Below are 12,953 nucleotides of genomic sequence, written 5' to 3'. Positions count from 1 at the left end.
TCTGTTATATGGGTTATCGTCGATGGTTATCAACTGAAAACCTATTTCGAAAAAAAAGTCGTGAATTCGATGGCACTATAGAGTATGGGGTAGCTCCTATACCACGATCCGAGGAAGATATCTTAAGGGAAGTTGAAGGTGTCAATTTCATTTGGCATTTGGGGGTTCCTCTTTGAAAATGGGAAGTCTACAGTTTATGTGTTTACTACATTAGACATTTGGTTTGAAAATATTAGATCCTTATTTAATCATTTTGAAACATTTGGCGAGTCCACTTAAAGAGTTGATGCTTCTTATCAATTTATCTTTAGCTGTGAGTCAACCAGGAATGATATTTCTATGATGTCCATTTTTATATTTTAATTTCTTCCTACTTTTCTTCTTTTCTTATATATTCCCTTCATGATTTGATACGGATAACATTACTAGTATTTTTCTTTTCCTCATCTCTAACATTTGCTGCTTCAGTCCCATTCCAATGGAAAATTATTGATTGTCTAGTGTGTGACGGGACCTTCTTTCATTCCCTTCTCAAGGAAATGTATGATGGAGTAAATTGCTTCAATAAGTGTGCCCATAAATTGCCTTACCTACACCTTGCCCAGTATCGAATTTATAACTTAGACTTGTTTTAAGTTTTAACTTTGATTTAAACTTAAAAATTTACTTGGATAGAAAAATTATACTTATTTGATATATAAGTCAGATTTGAGTTTTAAAAGTTAATTATACTTATTTGATATATAAGTCAGATTTGAGTTTTAAAGTTTGTAATATATTTTATAATCTTAAAAATATATTAATTTGTGTATGTTTAAATTTAATAAAAGAAAAGTAAATAAAATAGCATTCATCTTCTTGTTTGTAAATAGGATTTTATTTCATGATTATTACCATTCTCATTTATATATGCTTGCAGGTCACCTTAAAAGGGTTTCGGTCAGGCAAGTTCATGACATTAGCGTGGCTACAAATGTGGTGGCAAGAGGATTAGATATCAATGATGTGCGTTAATTATCCGGTATATTTTTATTACGGCATGATATTTGAGATATTTATTTGCTGTCTATATATATATTTATTATTATATATTTACATTTAATTATATCTTAACTCGATAGTTTTATAATAACTTGGAGGATATGTGCTTTGAGCATGTTTACATATGAAATATCATCTATTTTAGAGATTGAGATTTATGAGTAATTTAGGTAATATATTAAAAAATTATTGTAATATTTATATTAGAGTTAGTCTTTATTCTAGGATGGTCACCTATTCTATTTTTAAAAAGTTATTTTTTATTATTTTACTACAATTTTAGAAAATTATGTTATCCATATGCGATCTGATAGTAGAGTTTTTTTTAAGTTATGTTTGTAGAGTTTAATTATTTTTTAATGTGTAATCATATATTAATATTACCTAATCTTTGTGTTTTTTAATTTTATTTTGATTAAGCATGACGATAGAGTAGATTGAAATTAAAAATTAAGTTATTCACCTTCATCTGATATTTATATAAATGTCGATTTTTTTTATAATTATTAATATCCCAACCTTATTTCACTTGAATTTTTATTAATTATTTTGAATATAGAATATTTTGAAGAATGAAAGTATAAAAATGGGAAATAAGAGAAACCTAACGAGTATTGCTTTGACCAAAAGTGTCTGCTTCACCAATTGACTCAACGAATAATTAAAAAATAATAAATAAAAAAGGAAGTAGATATGAGATATGAGATTAATTAGAGGAGATTAAAATTTGTGATCCTAATTTTGGTTGGATCGGACTTTTGTCAACTTGGGGATAAAAAAGGTATATTTGGCTACAAAAGCTTGTAATATATTATTTGTTTAAGTTTGATGTGCTATTTGTTAATTTTAATTTATTTATAAAAATTAATTTTTAGGTTATTATTTTAAAAATTGAATAGAATATAAAATATTCAAATATTTTAAAAATTGAATAGAATATAAATTTGATGTGCTTTTTTTGGGGGGGGCTTGATTTGGTCCACATTCTTATTTTGCTTGTTTTTTGGTCTATTTTTTGTTTGTTTTTTGGGCTTGATTTGACAGACATTCTCCATATTGTTTTGTTTGGATTTTTGTTTTAATAAAATGCAGTAGACATTCACGGCCTTTACTTTGAATTTGTTAGCCAAACCCTAAAAGGTAAAATAAAAGGTAAGTCTTGCTCCAAATTTACAGTAGGTTTCAAGTTTTCCAGGAATTCCAAGTAGAAAATTCATATTTTTCCCGGTTTTTCCTCCTCCCCAAAACCCATGAATTTTTCGGTGCTGTGTTGGATGCTGTGTTGAAAACTCATTACCTCTTTGTTTTCTAGGAAAATGATTGGCAAAAGGTGACCATTAAAAGGTGTATGATTCTCTTCGAGGGGTTCTTCGACAGGTTCGAACACCTTAGGAAGTGCTGCTACCGATAGTCAAAGCACGGGAGATGAAACTCCCACTCAGTCAGTTGAAGAAGTACCTGCAAGTCCGACTGGTACCTCCATTTCCTTCTCACTTATTATTTCTCTGGTTTTAAACTAGTTTAAACCCTTTTGATGGTATTTATTCTTTCTCTAGTTTTCATTTTCTTCACAAGATACAAAGAAACAAAAAAATTTCGGCTTTAACTGTGTGTTTGGTTTTTTGCCCCACTGAACTTTCTATTTGTTACCATTTTGTCGTTGCTCTTCTTTTGCACTCTATTATTGTACGGGTTTTATGTTTTGTTTTCTTTCCTTCATAGATTCCTCTTGTCTTCTGCTGCACTATAATTTTTCACAACTTCCAGACCATTTCTTTGCTTTGTTAAACATGATGGGTTTTTACATTTCCTCAATATCTTCTGTAGTTTTGATAATGTTCCTATAGCAGGTATGATAATTGTGAGCCATTTAATTTATCAGTAAATTACTCTGTTTATTACCATGGTGTCCTGTTTCTTCAACTATGTAAGATTGCTAAAATTTAGATTGCAGGTTGGAGGGTGGATTAAAGGTTGAAAAAGGAATTTGGCTGTTGATTACTAAAAATTTTGACATTATACAATTTTGATTCTGTATATGATATAAATCCATTTTTTTACTTTCTTATTTAGAATATTTCTTGGTTTTTAAATTTTCATTCATTTTTTTTATATGAGAATTTTATAAATTGAAAGCGCGAGAAACAAAAATAAATGGAGTATTAGCGGATAAATATTTTTGAGAGTATGGTAAGTGTTTTTTTGTCCCCAAAAAATTAAAAGCATTTTCATAGGCTTTTGTACAAAAAAATAAATGGAGTATTAGTGGACAAAAATCTTTTTGTCCATGATAAATATTATGTATTTGTTATGATAAATAAAATATTTTATTAAGCTTTTATTTAATTAACATTGGTTTTTTTTTTCTTTTTCTACCATATTCACAATTTGCTTTTGCTTTTGCATCGTATTTATTTTTTTACATTGATACATAATATTTTTTTTTCAATTTTCATATCTAAAATATAATTGTTACTTTGGACAGAGGCTACTAAGGGTATTAAAAGAAAGCGAGGGCCTACAAACATGAAAGATATATGGAATCTTCAACCTAGAACTCGTATAGTAGTAGAAGCCAACCAATATGGCCATCCTATTGGGAAGGAAGCGTCCAGATTGGCTGAATTTCTCAGTACAATTGCAATGACTAGTTCTATCTGTCCTTTGAATACAAAACATTGGAAACATCTTTCTAAATATGTGTTGGAAAACATATTGAGAATCGTTCATGTATGTAGTACATAATCATTTTCTAATTTAATGTATTGCAATAATTTTGCATTATTTGAAATTGTATGTAATGAGTACTTGTTACATTATTTTGTTTTTTGTGTAGGAAAAGTTTGATCTCCAAGGTAAGGTGAAGGACTCTGACATCCTCTCACATGTTGGAAAACTCCGGAAGGAGTTTAAATCGACTTTGAAAACTAGATACTATAAAGAGATGGTCCAAGAAGGTCGACCGATTGAAGAAATATATGAAAACAATCCTCCTAGTGTGCATGATGATCAATGGAAGTGGCTAGTGAGCGATGGGGAACACCACAAGTTGTGGTATGCACTTTTATTAGATTAATTGTCTCATTTTTCCTACTTCCACTTACAGTATGATCAAAGTAAGGGATGCATAAATGCGTGGTTTGTTGAATAAGGCATAATAAACTTAGCTTTCATATTACTCTCATATTTTTTCTCATTAATTTAAACAATAGGCACATTCAGAAAAGGCGAAAGAATCTCGAACAAAGGTGTGTTATGCACATACTGCTGGTTGTACAGGATATGCGACCCTCAATGCACAATTTGTAGGTATTACATATTAATCAATATGTAACCTATATTAATTATTCTGCACTCATTGGTGAATAATGTTAACTATTGTTTTGTTGTATAATAGTCTGAGAAGGAAGGCCGTGAACCCTAGCGTTTGGAGCAGTTTAGATTTCAACATTTGTGCAAAGATGGGAGTGGCAAATTGAGCAGTGAGGCAGCAAAACAAGTTTATGTAAGAAACAAATGGGTATTATTTATTTATTTATAATTATTTTGACATCAATTTTTTTTTAAAAATAGAATTTTCTAATTAAAGATAACTGTAGGATGAAGCGCGCAAGATGGTTAAAGACTCTATGCCAATACCTGAGAGTTCTTCCACACCTCAAGATAATATTGCATTAGAAAACGAGGTCTATACACAAGTGTTTGGCCCTGACAAGGATCGAAAAATATTGGGATATGGAAGTGGGATGACCAAATCTAGGTTGTTTGGCTATGGGTCAGTTACCTGAGAAAGCCAATCTACATTAGCCATCACTACATTGATTGAAGAGATGAGCGCAAAACATGTCCAGCAAATACAAACAATTCAAGCCAAACAAGCAGTTCGAGAGAAAACTCTACTCGAGGAAGCAGAATCTCGATTTCGTATGGAGGCTATAGAGCGAGAAGCTTATTTGATAGCTGAGGCAGAAGAAAGATTTATGAAATTAACTGAAATTCGAGAGGCAAAGTTCATGAAAATGATGGATGCTCGTGAGAAAAAGTATAAGGCTCTCATCGATGAGTGTATGGCAAAGGGAATGTCAAGTAAGTCCAAGACTTTTCATAATAAGCATAGTAAGGTGACTATTTTATAACTAGATTGTCAATAAGTTTGTTAATGGTTTAATAGACATTGCTTGTTGTAATTGAATGCTATGTTCTTATTTGATGTCTTTTGTAACACCCCTATCCCGTATCCGTTGCCGGAATAAGTAAAGGGGCATTACCGGACTTGAAACTCATATCCGAACAGTAAAAATTTTGAATATTTTTTTTTATAAAGAACGTTCCTTTAGGTAAATACTAAAGACGATCGAGGATACAATTTAAGCGCTATAAGTACACATTCAAAAGATGCCATTTTCGCATGGCTTATATACATTAACCAAATATTCTTGACCCTTTGGTCTATTCTTTACATGCCATAAAATAATTCAAAACATAACAAGAATAACAAGCGGTGGATAGTGATAGTGTGACTAGTTCTTTGACGATCCCCGAGCTCGTAGCTTCCAAATGAGATCTATAAAACAGAGGAAACAAAGTAAGCAGAGTAAGCATTACAATGCTTAGTAATTTTTAAGCAGTGTCAACAGATAACAATCAAATTATAACATAGTTGTTCGTATTTTTATTTCACTCTTCCTTCGGGCATACCATCCCTTTACCGAATATGCCCATCTCATCATATATAATAGGCAGATAAATTCTCACTTGATAGTGATCTCTTATAAACATAGGTACATTACATATTTTCACCTAACTTTCCACATTAACCAAACGCACAATAATCATAGAACAGTCTTATTGCTTTACTCACATATGCATCACATAACGACCTTGTGATTTAGTCCAAATCAAGCTTAAATATAATTTCAAAATACATACCTGACCAGCTTAACGCATTGAACGTATTTATTACCAATTGTTACTATGAAGTCGTATAATCTTATGCTTTACTCGAATCTTCAGCGAAACCTTTAGCTCGAATAGTCCCCACACGTAGTTATCGGGTCTTACCCGGACAAAATCTCCACACGTAGTCATCGGGTCTTACCGGAATATATTTCAAGTTTCATGTACATTTAATCACATGTTACAACATTCACATCGACTGTCATATTTGTAATTCATTTGCCTCATCAAATATCTAATAATACACACCTTTCACATTTGGTCATTCGGCCACAATATACACACATCTCCTACATATTTCACACTAGCCATTCGGCTTTACCACATATACATATCTCATACATATTTCACACTAGCCATTCGGCTTTACCACATATACATATCTCATTCATATTTCACACTAGCCATTCGGCTTTACCACATATACATATCTCATTCATATTTCACACTAGCCATTCGGCTTTACCACATATACATATCTCATATATATTTCACACTAGCCATTCGACTTTACCACATATACATATCTCATTCATATTTCACACTAGCCATTCGGCTTTACCACATATACATATCTCATTCATATTTCACACTAGCCATTCGGCTTTACCACATATACATATCTCATACATATTTCACACTAGCCATTCGGCTTTACCACATATACATATCTCATACATATTTCACACTAGCCATTCGGCTTTACCACATATACATATCTCATACATATTTCACACTAGCCATTCGGCTTTACCACATATACATATCTCATACATATTTCACACTAGCCACATATACATATCTCATACATATTTCACATTAGCCATTCGGCTTTACCACACACATATATATTTATCTTGTACATCAATTTCAGCAATAGCTTATAAGCAACTCAAATAGTTTCATCAATGTTTACAACAAATTCACATATTCACTACAAGCTGTTTTCCTGAGCAATAGTCACTAAATTATTTATAACTGGAGCTACAAAACTGAAAATCAATTGCCGTTAATTTTCCCTGAATATAGACTCATATATATTCCATCCATAAAATTTTCAGAATTTTAGGTTTGGCCAATCAATACCATATTTTTCTTAAAGTTTCCCCTGTTTCACTGTTTGACTAATCTGACCACTCTTCACTATGAATTAAATTTCTCATTGTACAGAATTCAAAATATGTTCTATTTGATTTCATTTGAAACTAAACTCATTAATGAGTCTAAGCATATAAATTTTATCTTATAACCATTTTTTTACAAATTATAATGATTTTTTAAAAACAGAACTGGGGATTTCAAAGTCATTCTGACACTGTCTCACACAACTTTAAATATCTCTTTATAGGAAATTTCTTTGCTTACACGGTCTCTTTTATAAGAAACTAGACTAATTAAGATTTTATTACATATTTTATTCAGCCTATAATTCCACACCAATAATTTATAGTGATTTTCTAAAATCACGTTACTGCTCTTGTCCTAAGCAAATTATTACAATTTGCTCTTAAATTTCAAGTCCAAACACTTATGAACTTACCATTTGAGTTTAAGACATATCATGGCCACATCATATCTTATTAAATCAACTCATTATGTCCTATTATGATTGAATTTACTCAACGCTTAATCACTTAAAACTTACCTCGGAAGTTGCTTAACGATTCTGACGGCTCTTGATCACTTTTTCCTTTCCTTATCCAACTTTGATCCTCTAGGCTCTTGAGCTAAATCAAACAATTTACTTCCCAAATTAAACATAGTCATCGACTTCCATATACATTTTATACTAGCGAAATGTACCATCAAGATATACTTTACTCAAATAATTTACCTTGGCCGATCATGTATAATGTTTTGTAGCTTAATAAATTTAACATACATTATGTATTTATAATATTTGTGCAGCCAATTATCCATGGTCATACACACACAATAAAAAATGAATACCAAAATTTTCATATCCTTTATGCCCTAAGCCGAATACACTTGTCATGTTCACCTACATTTTTCAAGTACAACATTCTCATATTCGACATTAGTATCAAGCATAATAGCCAATCCTTCCCACCTTGAATCTATGCATCTATTTAATCATAGTTTGTTCAAGCACTCATACAACAAGATACATCCAATTTAACAAGAAACAAAAAGGTTATTTCTCCATAGCTACTATGGCCGAAAGTTCTAGGCATCTCAATACCGAAATTTTTAACATGGGTTGCCTAAAGAACTTGGTGATGAGTTCAAATTAATCTAACATTTCAAGCAACTTAACACATCCATATAACTAAAAAAAATTCTAAGTTTAAACACAATACAACATTTTAGCACCATGGCCGAATACTTCATGAAGTTGTTAAGACCCATCCTTTTTATTAAGCACTCAAACTCAATCATCTTCATGCCTTATCACCACAACATCAAACACCAACCAAGAAGACAACACCCATGGCCGAGTATCATCTCCATCAAATAGCAAAAGAATTTAAACCAACATCTAGAAATATGCATGAATTTCATGGAATAACATCAAACATACCTCTTCCTAAACATCAACCAACCGAACATGAAGCAAGAGAATCCTCTTCTTCTTCCTTCCTCAAGTCACGAGCAATGGGGAGCATGGATGAGACAACTTTGTTTTCATCACCCTCCTTTTCATTACTTTATTACTAACCTTTTATTTTATTATTTCTAACATAAAACATTAACACAAAATGTTTATAATATGCTTTAACCCATAGCATGGCCGGCCACTACCTAAAGTTTTGGGTAATTTGACATGCAAGGACAAGCATTTTCTAACATGCATCAATAGGCCACTTTAACATTTGCCTAGCACATTTCTAAATTTTCTCACACAAGTCCTATTTAATAAAATTCACTTACAATTAACAAAATTCAAACATGAAATTTTCACACATGCATATATATATAATAAGCATCAAATATGACGGTTAATTATTTTTATGACTCGGTTTTGTGGTCCCGAAACTACTTTCCGACTAGGGTCACATTAGGGGTGTCACATCTTTATTGCTTGCTCAACTAATAATTAGTAGTGGATGTACTGATGAAAATTCTTTATTTAGCTTCAATTTATGGTTCTTTGGTTAATATTAAAATATTCTTTCCATGTGTTCATGTTGTTTCTCATCTAGCTTGTATAAATAGAAAATGTACATTGCCATTTTTTGCAGTTGAATTTCAGAGTAGCGGACTTGATGATAAAGCCGTCAGTTCGGATGATGACAAATGAGGCTTACTGCATATTATGTATTACATATATATATGTTATAGTGGTTGACAAATGCAGTTGTCTCATAATTTTTTTGTGTCATGGGAATCAAGTTGACAACATGTTGCAATGTGTTGATTGCTTTTATTAGGATTTTGTATAATTTTTTGATGTCATGTGAAATAGGTTGACAACATGTTCGCAACTTGTTGACTACTTCTATTAGGATTTTGTATATAAATTACTAACTGCATTATTCAATGATAATTTTGTATTTATATTATCATTTCATGTTAATTAATTGTTCAATTAATATTGACTCAAACTTTTCCAAACATAATACATACAAATTTGCTCATATTTCACCAAAATAGGCTCTTAAAAATCGGGGAAAACGTCGTAAAAAAATATCAGACATGAGACAAAGATCTATCCCAACCTTTTTAAGTTTGCCTTAGACGGGTTTACCCTAACCATTTTAAGGTTGCTTTAGATGGGTTTATCCCAACATTTTTTAAGTTGCCTTGGAAAAGGTCTATCGCAACCTTTTTAGGGTTGCTGTAAATGGGTCTATCGCAAAATTTTTAACGTTGTCCTAGACAGGTCAATCGCAACATTTTCTAAAAGTTTCCTTAAACAAGATCTATCGCAACCTTTTTAAGGTTACCTTAAACGAATCTATCATTAACCTTTTTAAGGTTGCTTTAGACAAGTCTATCCAACCTTTTTTTAAGGTTGCCATAGACAAGGTCTATTGTAACATTTTTAAAATGTTGCCGTAGACAGGTCTATCGCAACTTTTTTTCATGGTTGCCGTAAACAAGATATACCACAACTTTTTTAAAAGGTTGCCGTAGATAAAGTCTATAGCAATTTTTATTAAGGGTTGCCGTAAACAAGGCTTCTCGCAACCTTTTTAAGGTTGCCGAAAATGAATCTATACCAATCTTTTTAACGTTGCTCTAAACGAGTCTATCGCAACCATTTTTAACAGTTGTCTTAAATTGGTCTATCGCAACCCTTTTATGATTGTATTAAATGGGTCTATCGCAACCTTTTTTAAAGGTTGCCCTTAACTAGGTCTACCGCGACATTTTTTTAAGGTCGCCATTGACTAAGCCTTTCACAATGCTTCAATAAGGGTCGTCGTATGCTGACTTTTGGCAACGCTTTTTCAAAAGAGTCGCCGTGCCTACGCCAACGGTACTAAAGACAACCTTTTTGGAAGCGTCGAGAGAAGCGTCGCGAGACCTATGCCAACCCTTTTTTGCGTCGTCTTAGGTCAAAAAAAGTGTTGCAATAGGGTTGTTTTGTTGTAGTGGGAGAATCAGTTTTTCGTATGTGCTTTTTTTGATAGAGAAATTTTGACAACAACCGTGGGATGTATATTTGAATGTCGCAAATAAGTAGCAATGAGATTTAATAGAAATATCTCGTTTGATGATATGAAGGAAAAAATTAGTGAAAAATTTTATAGACGTTGTGGGAGAAGGATCTCGAAACTTTTCTACAAGTTTCCAGTTTCAACGGATCCCATAAAATTCACCGAAATGGAACTCGTAGACGATGAAGATGTGGAGACAATGGTCGCTTTTTATTGTGGGACTTGAAGTAACCAAAATGCACCGATTCAGTTATTTACTGAGTTAGCTAGTATGGAGGCAACTGAAGATCCCACTCCATTAGGTGAAGAAGATGGAGCAGAAGGGATGAACATAAAAATATACGAATTAAAAATATAAAAATAAAATAGAAATAGAAACATACCGATTAGTTTCTTTCAAACAAACAACCTATAAAAATAAAAACAAATTTAATCAACATTTTAATAAATCAATACAAATTGTCAAATAAATGAAAAATCAAATAAAATTACATTATATAAAAATTACATGAAAAATTACAAAACACTGGAAACATTGATATTTGTGGGTGTTAAATAATTTATATAACTTAATCTTGATATCCAAGTTGATATAAAAAAATTAAATGAGTTAACAAACAACCATTAACATACCAATACTTAACAAATAACTTAAAAAATTTAAATGAGCTTAAACATCATTTGTCCATATTCATTTTCAAAATGAAATGATTTTAATTTTTTATAAACTTATATGTTAAGCTCACCAAATACTAAACTAAACACAACAATTTAGAACTTAATCCTAAATTACTAATAAATTAATTTTAAAATAATTACAAACACAAAAATTTTAACATAATCCTAAATTACTAACAAATTAATTTTAAAATAATTATAAAAACAAAAAGAATTACATTCATACAAAATATTAATCCAAAACTATAAACACTAAACATAAATATTTTATAATTAATAATTAATAACAAAAAAACCACAATATCTTAATTAAACTCTTTAAATTATAAACAAAATTATTTACTAAAAAATACATTACCTTTTTTTTTCTTGTTCTTCTTTTTTTCTTCTCCTTTCTCTCTTTTCTTTCTCTCTTCCGATGCGTGGATGGGGTGTGTGCGGCCAGAAGGGGCAGCGGGGTGGGCGGTCTGCTGCTGCAGGAGGGGGACTGTGCGGGCAGCCCAATCACGCCTACCTGTCAAGCTCGAATATCGCGCCTATTCGACAGGCGCGACCCGTTTTTACCCGTATTTTGACCCGTTAGACCGTATTTTTACCTGTATATATATTTAAATATTTTTAATAAAAATAAAAAAATAATATTTTATTTAAAAAACAAAAAATAATATAAAAAATTGAATCGCGCCTGTCAAATAGGCGAATGAGAAAAACAACCCATTTTGGTAAATAATCGGGCTGACAACTTATTTTGATAAATATTTTTTTTAAAATTATTTCAGTAAAAAACCCACTCAAGTACAATTAAATTCATGAAGTTTTTGGACCAGTAGTCTAAATATCTAAAGGTATAAAGCTAGTGAGGGTGCAATTGAAGCAGTTTTGCAAAAGCAGAATAAAAATAGGAAGTTTTTCGCTAAGTCCTAGCATTAATTATAAAAATATATAATATTCTTTTATGGTGGATGCAATAACTTTTAGATATATTATTAAATTGACAATTCATAAAAATTTAACTTGCGTCTAATGGTTATTGTTACAACCTTTATGAATCACTATATAATAAATTTTATATTAAAATCCTTGAAGGATTTAGGATGCTAAAACATATTGAAATTCTCGAGAAATTATTCATTTATATGCATTGAAATAATTTGAACATATATGGTAGATTTGACTTAGTGAATAGTAGTTGAAGGAGGATTATAAAATGATCCAAAATACCTATTTGTGTTTTTATAAAAAAATCATGATTAAAGTTTGTTATGATTATTGTTGAATCTCCTGAAGACATCAAAATATATTTCCCCAAAATTTTCTCACTCATGACATTAATGCTTTCAAATAGTCATTTGAAAAACTAGTATTCAAGATTGAATACATAGAATATGAGAAAATATGTGATGTTTTCATGAGGGGGAGTAAATACGTGTTGTACTCTTTTTCCCTTAATCGAGGTTTTGTCCTATTGGATATTTTTAGTGAGATTTTGAATGAGGTAGCATATTATGCATATTATAGATTGTGTACTCTTTTTCCTTCCTTAATTTTTTATCCCACTGGATTTTTCCTAATAAGGTTTTAACGATGCACATTGTCAAAACCATTTTTTAAAGGGGTTTGAAAAATGGGGTTCGACTTTTTGAAAAATGAAAA

This window comes from Gossypium arboreum, chromosome 10 (genome assembly GCF_025698485.1).
Source record: "Gossypium arboreum isolate Shixiya-1 chromosome 10, ASM2569848v2, whole genome shotgun sequence".
Classification (NCBI taxonomy): Eukaryota; Viridiplantae; Streptophyta; class Magnoliopsida; order Malvales; family Malvaceae; genus Gossypium; species Gossypium arboreum.
Note: the sequence above shows the minus strand (reverse complement) of the source record.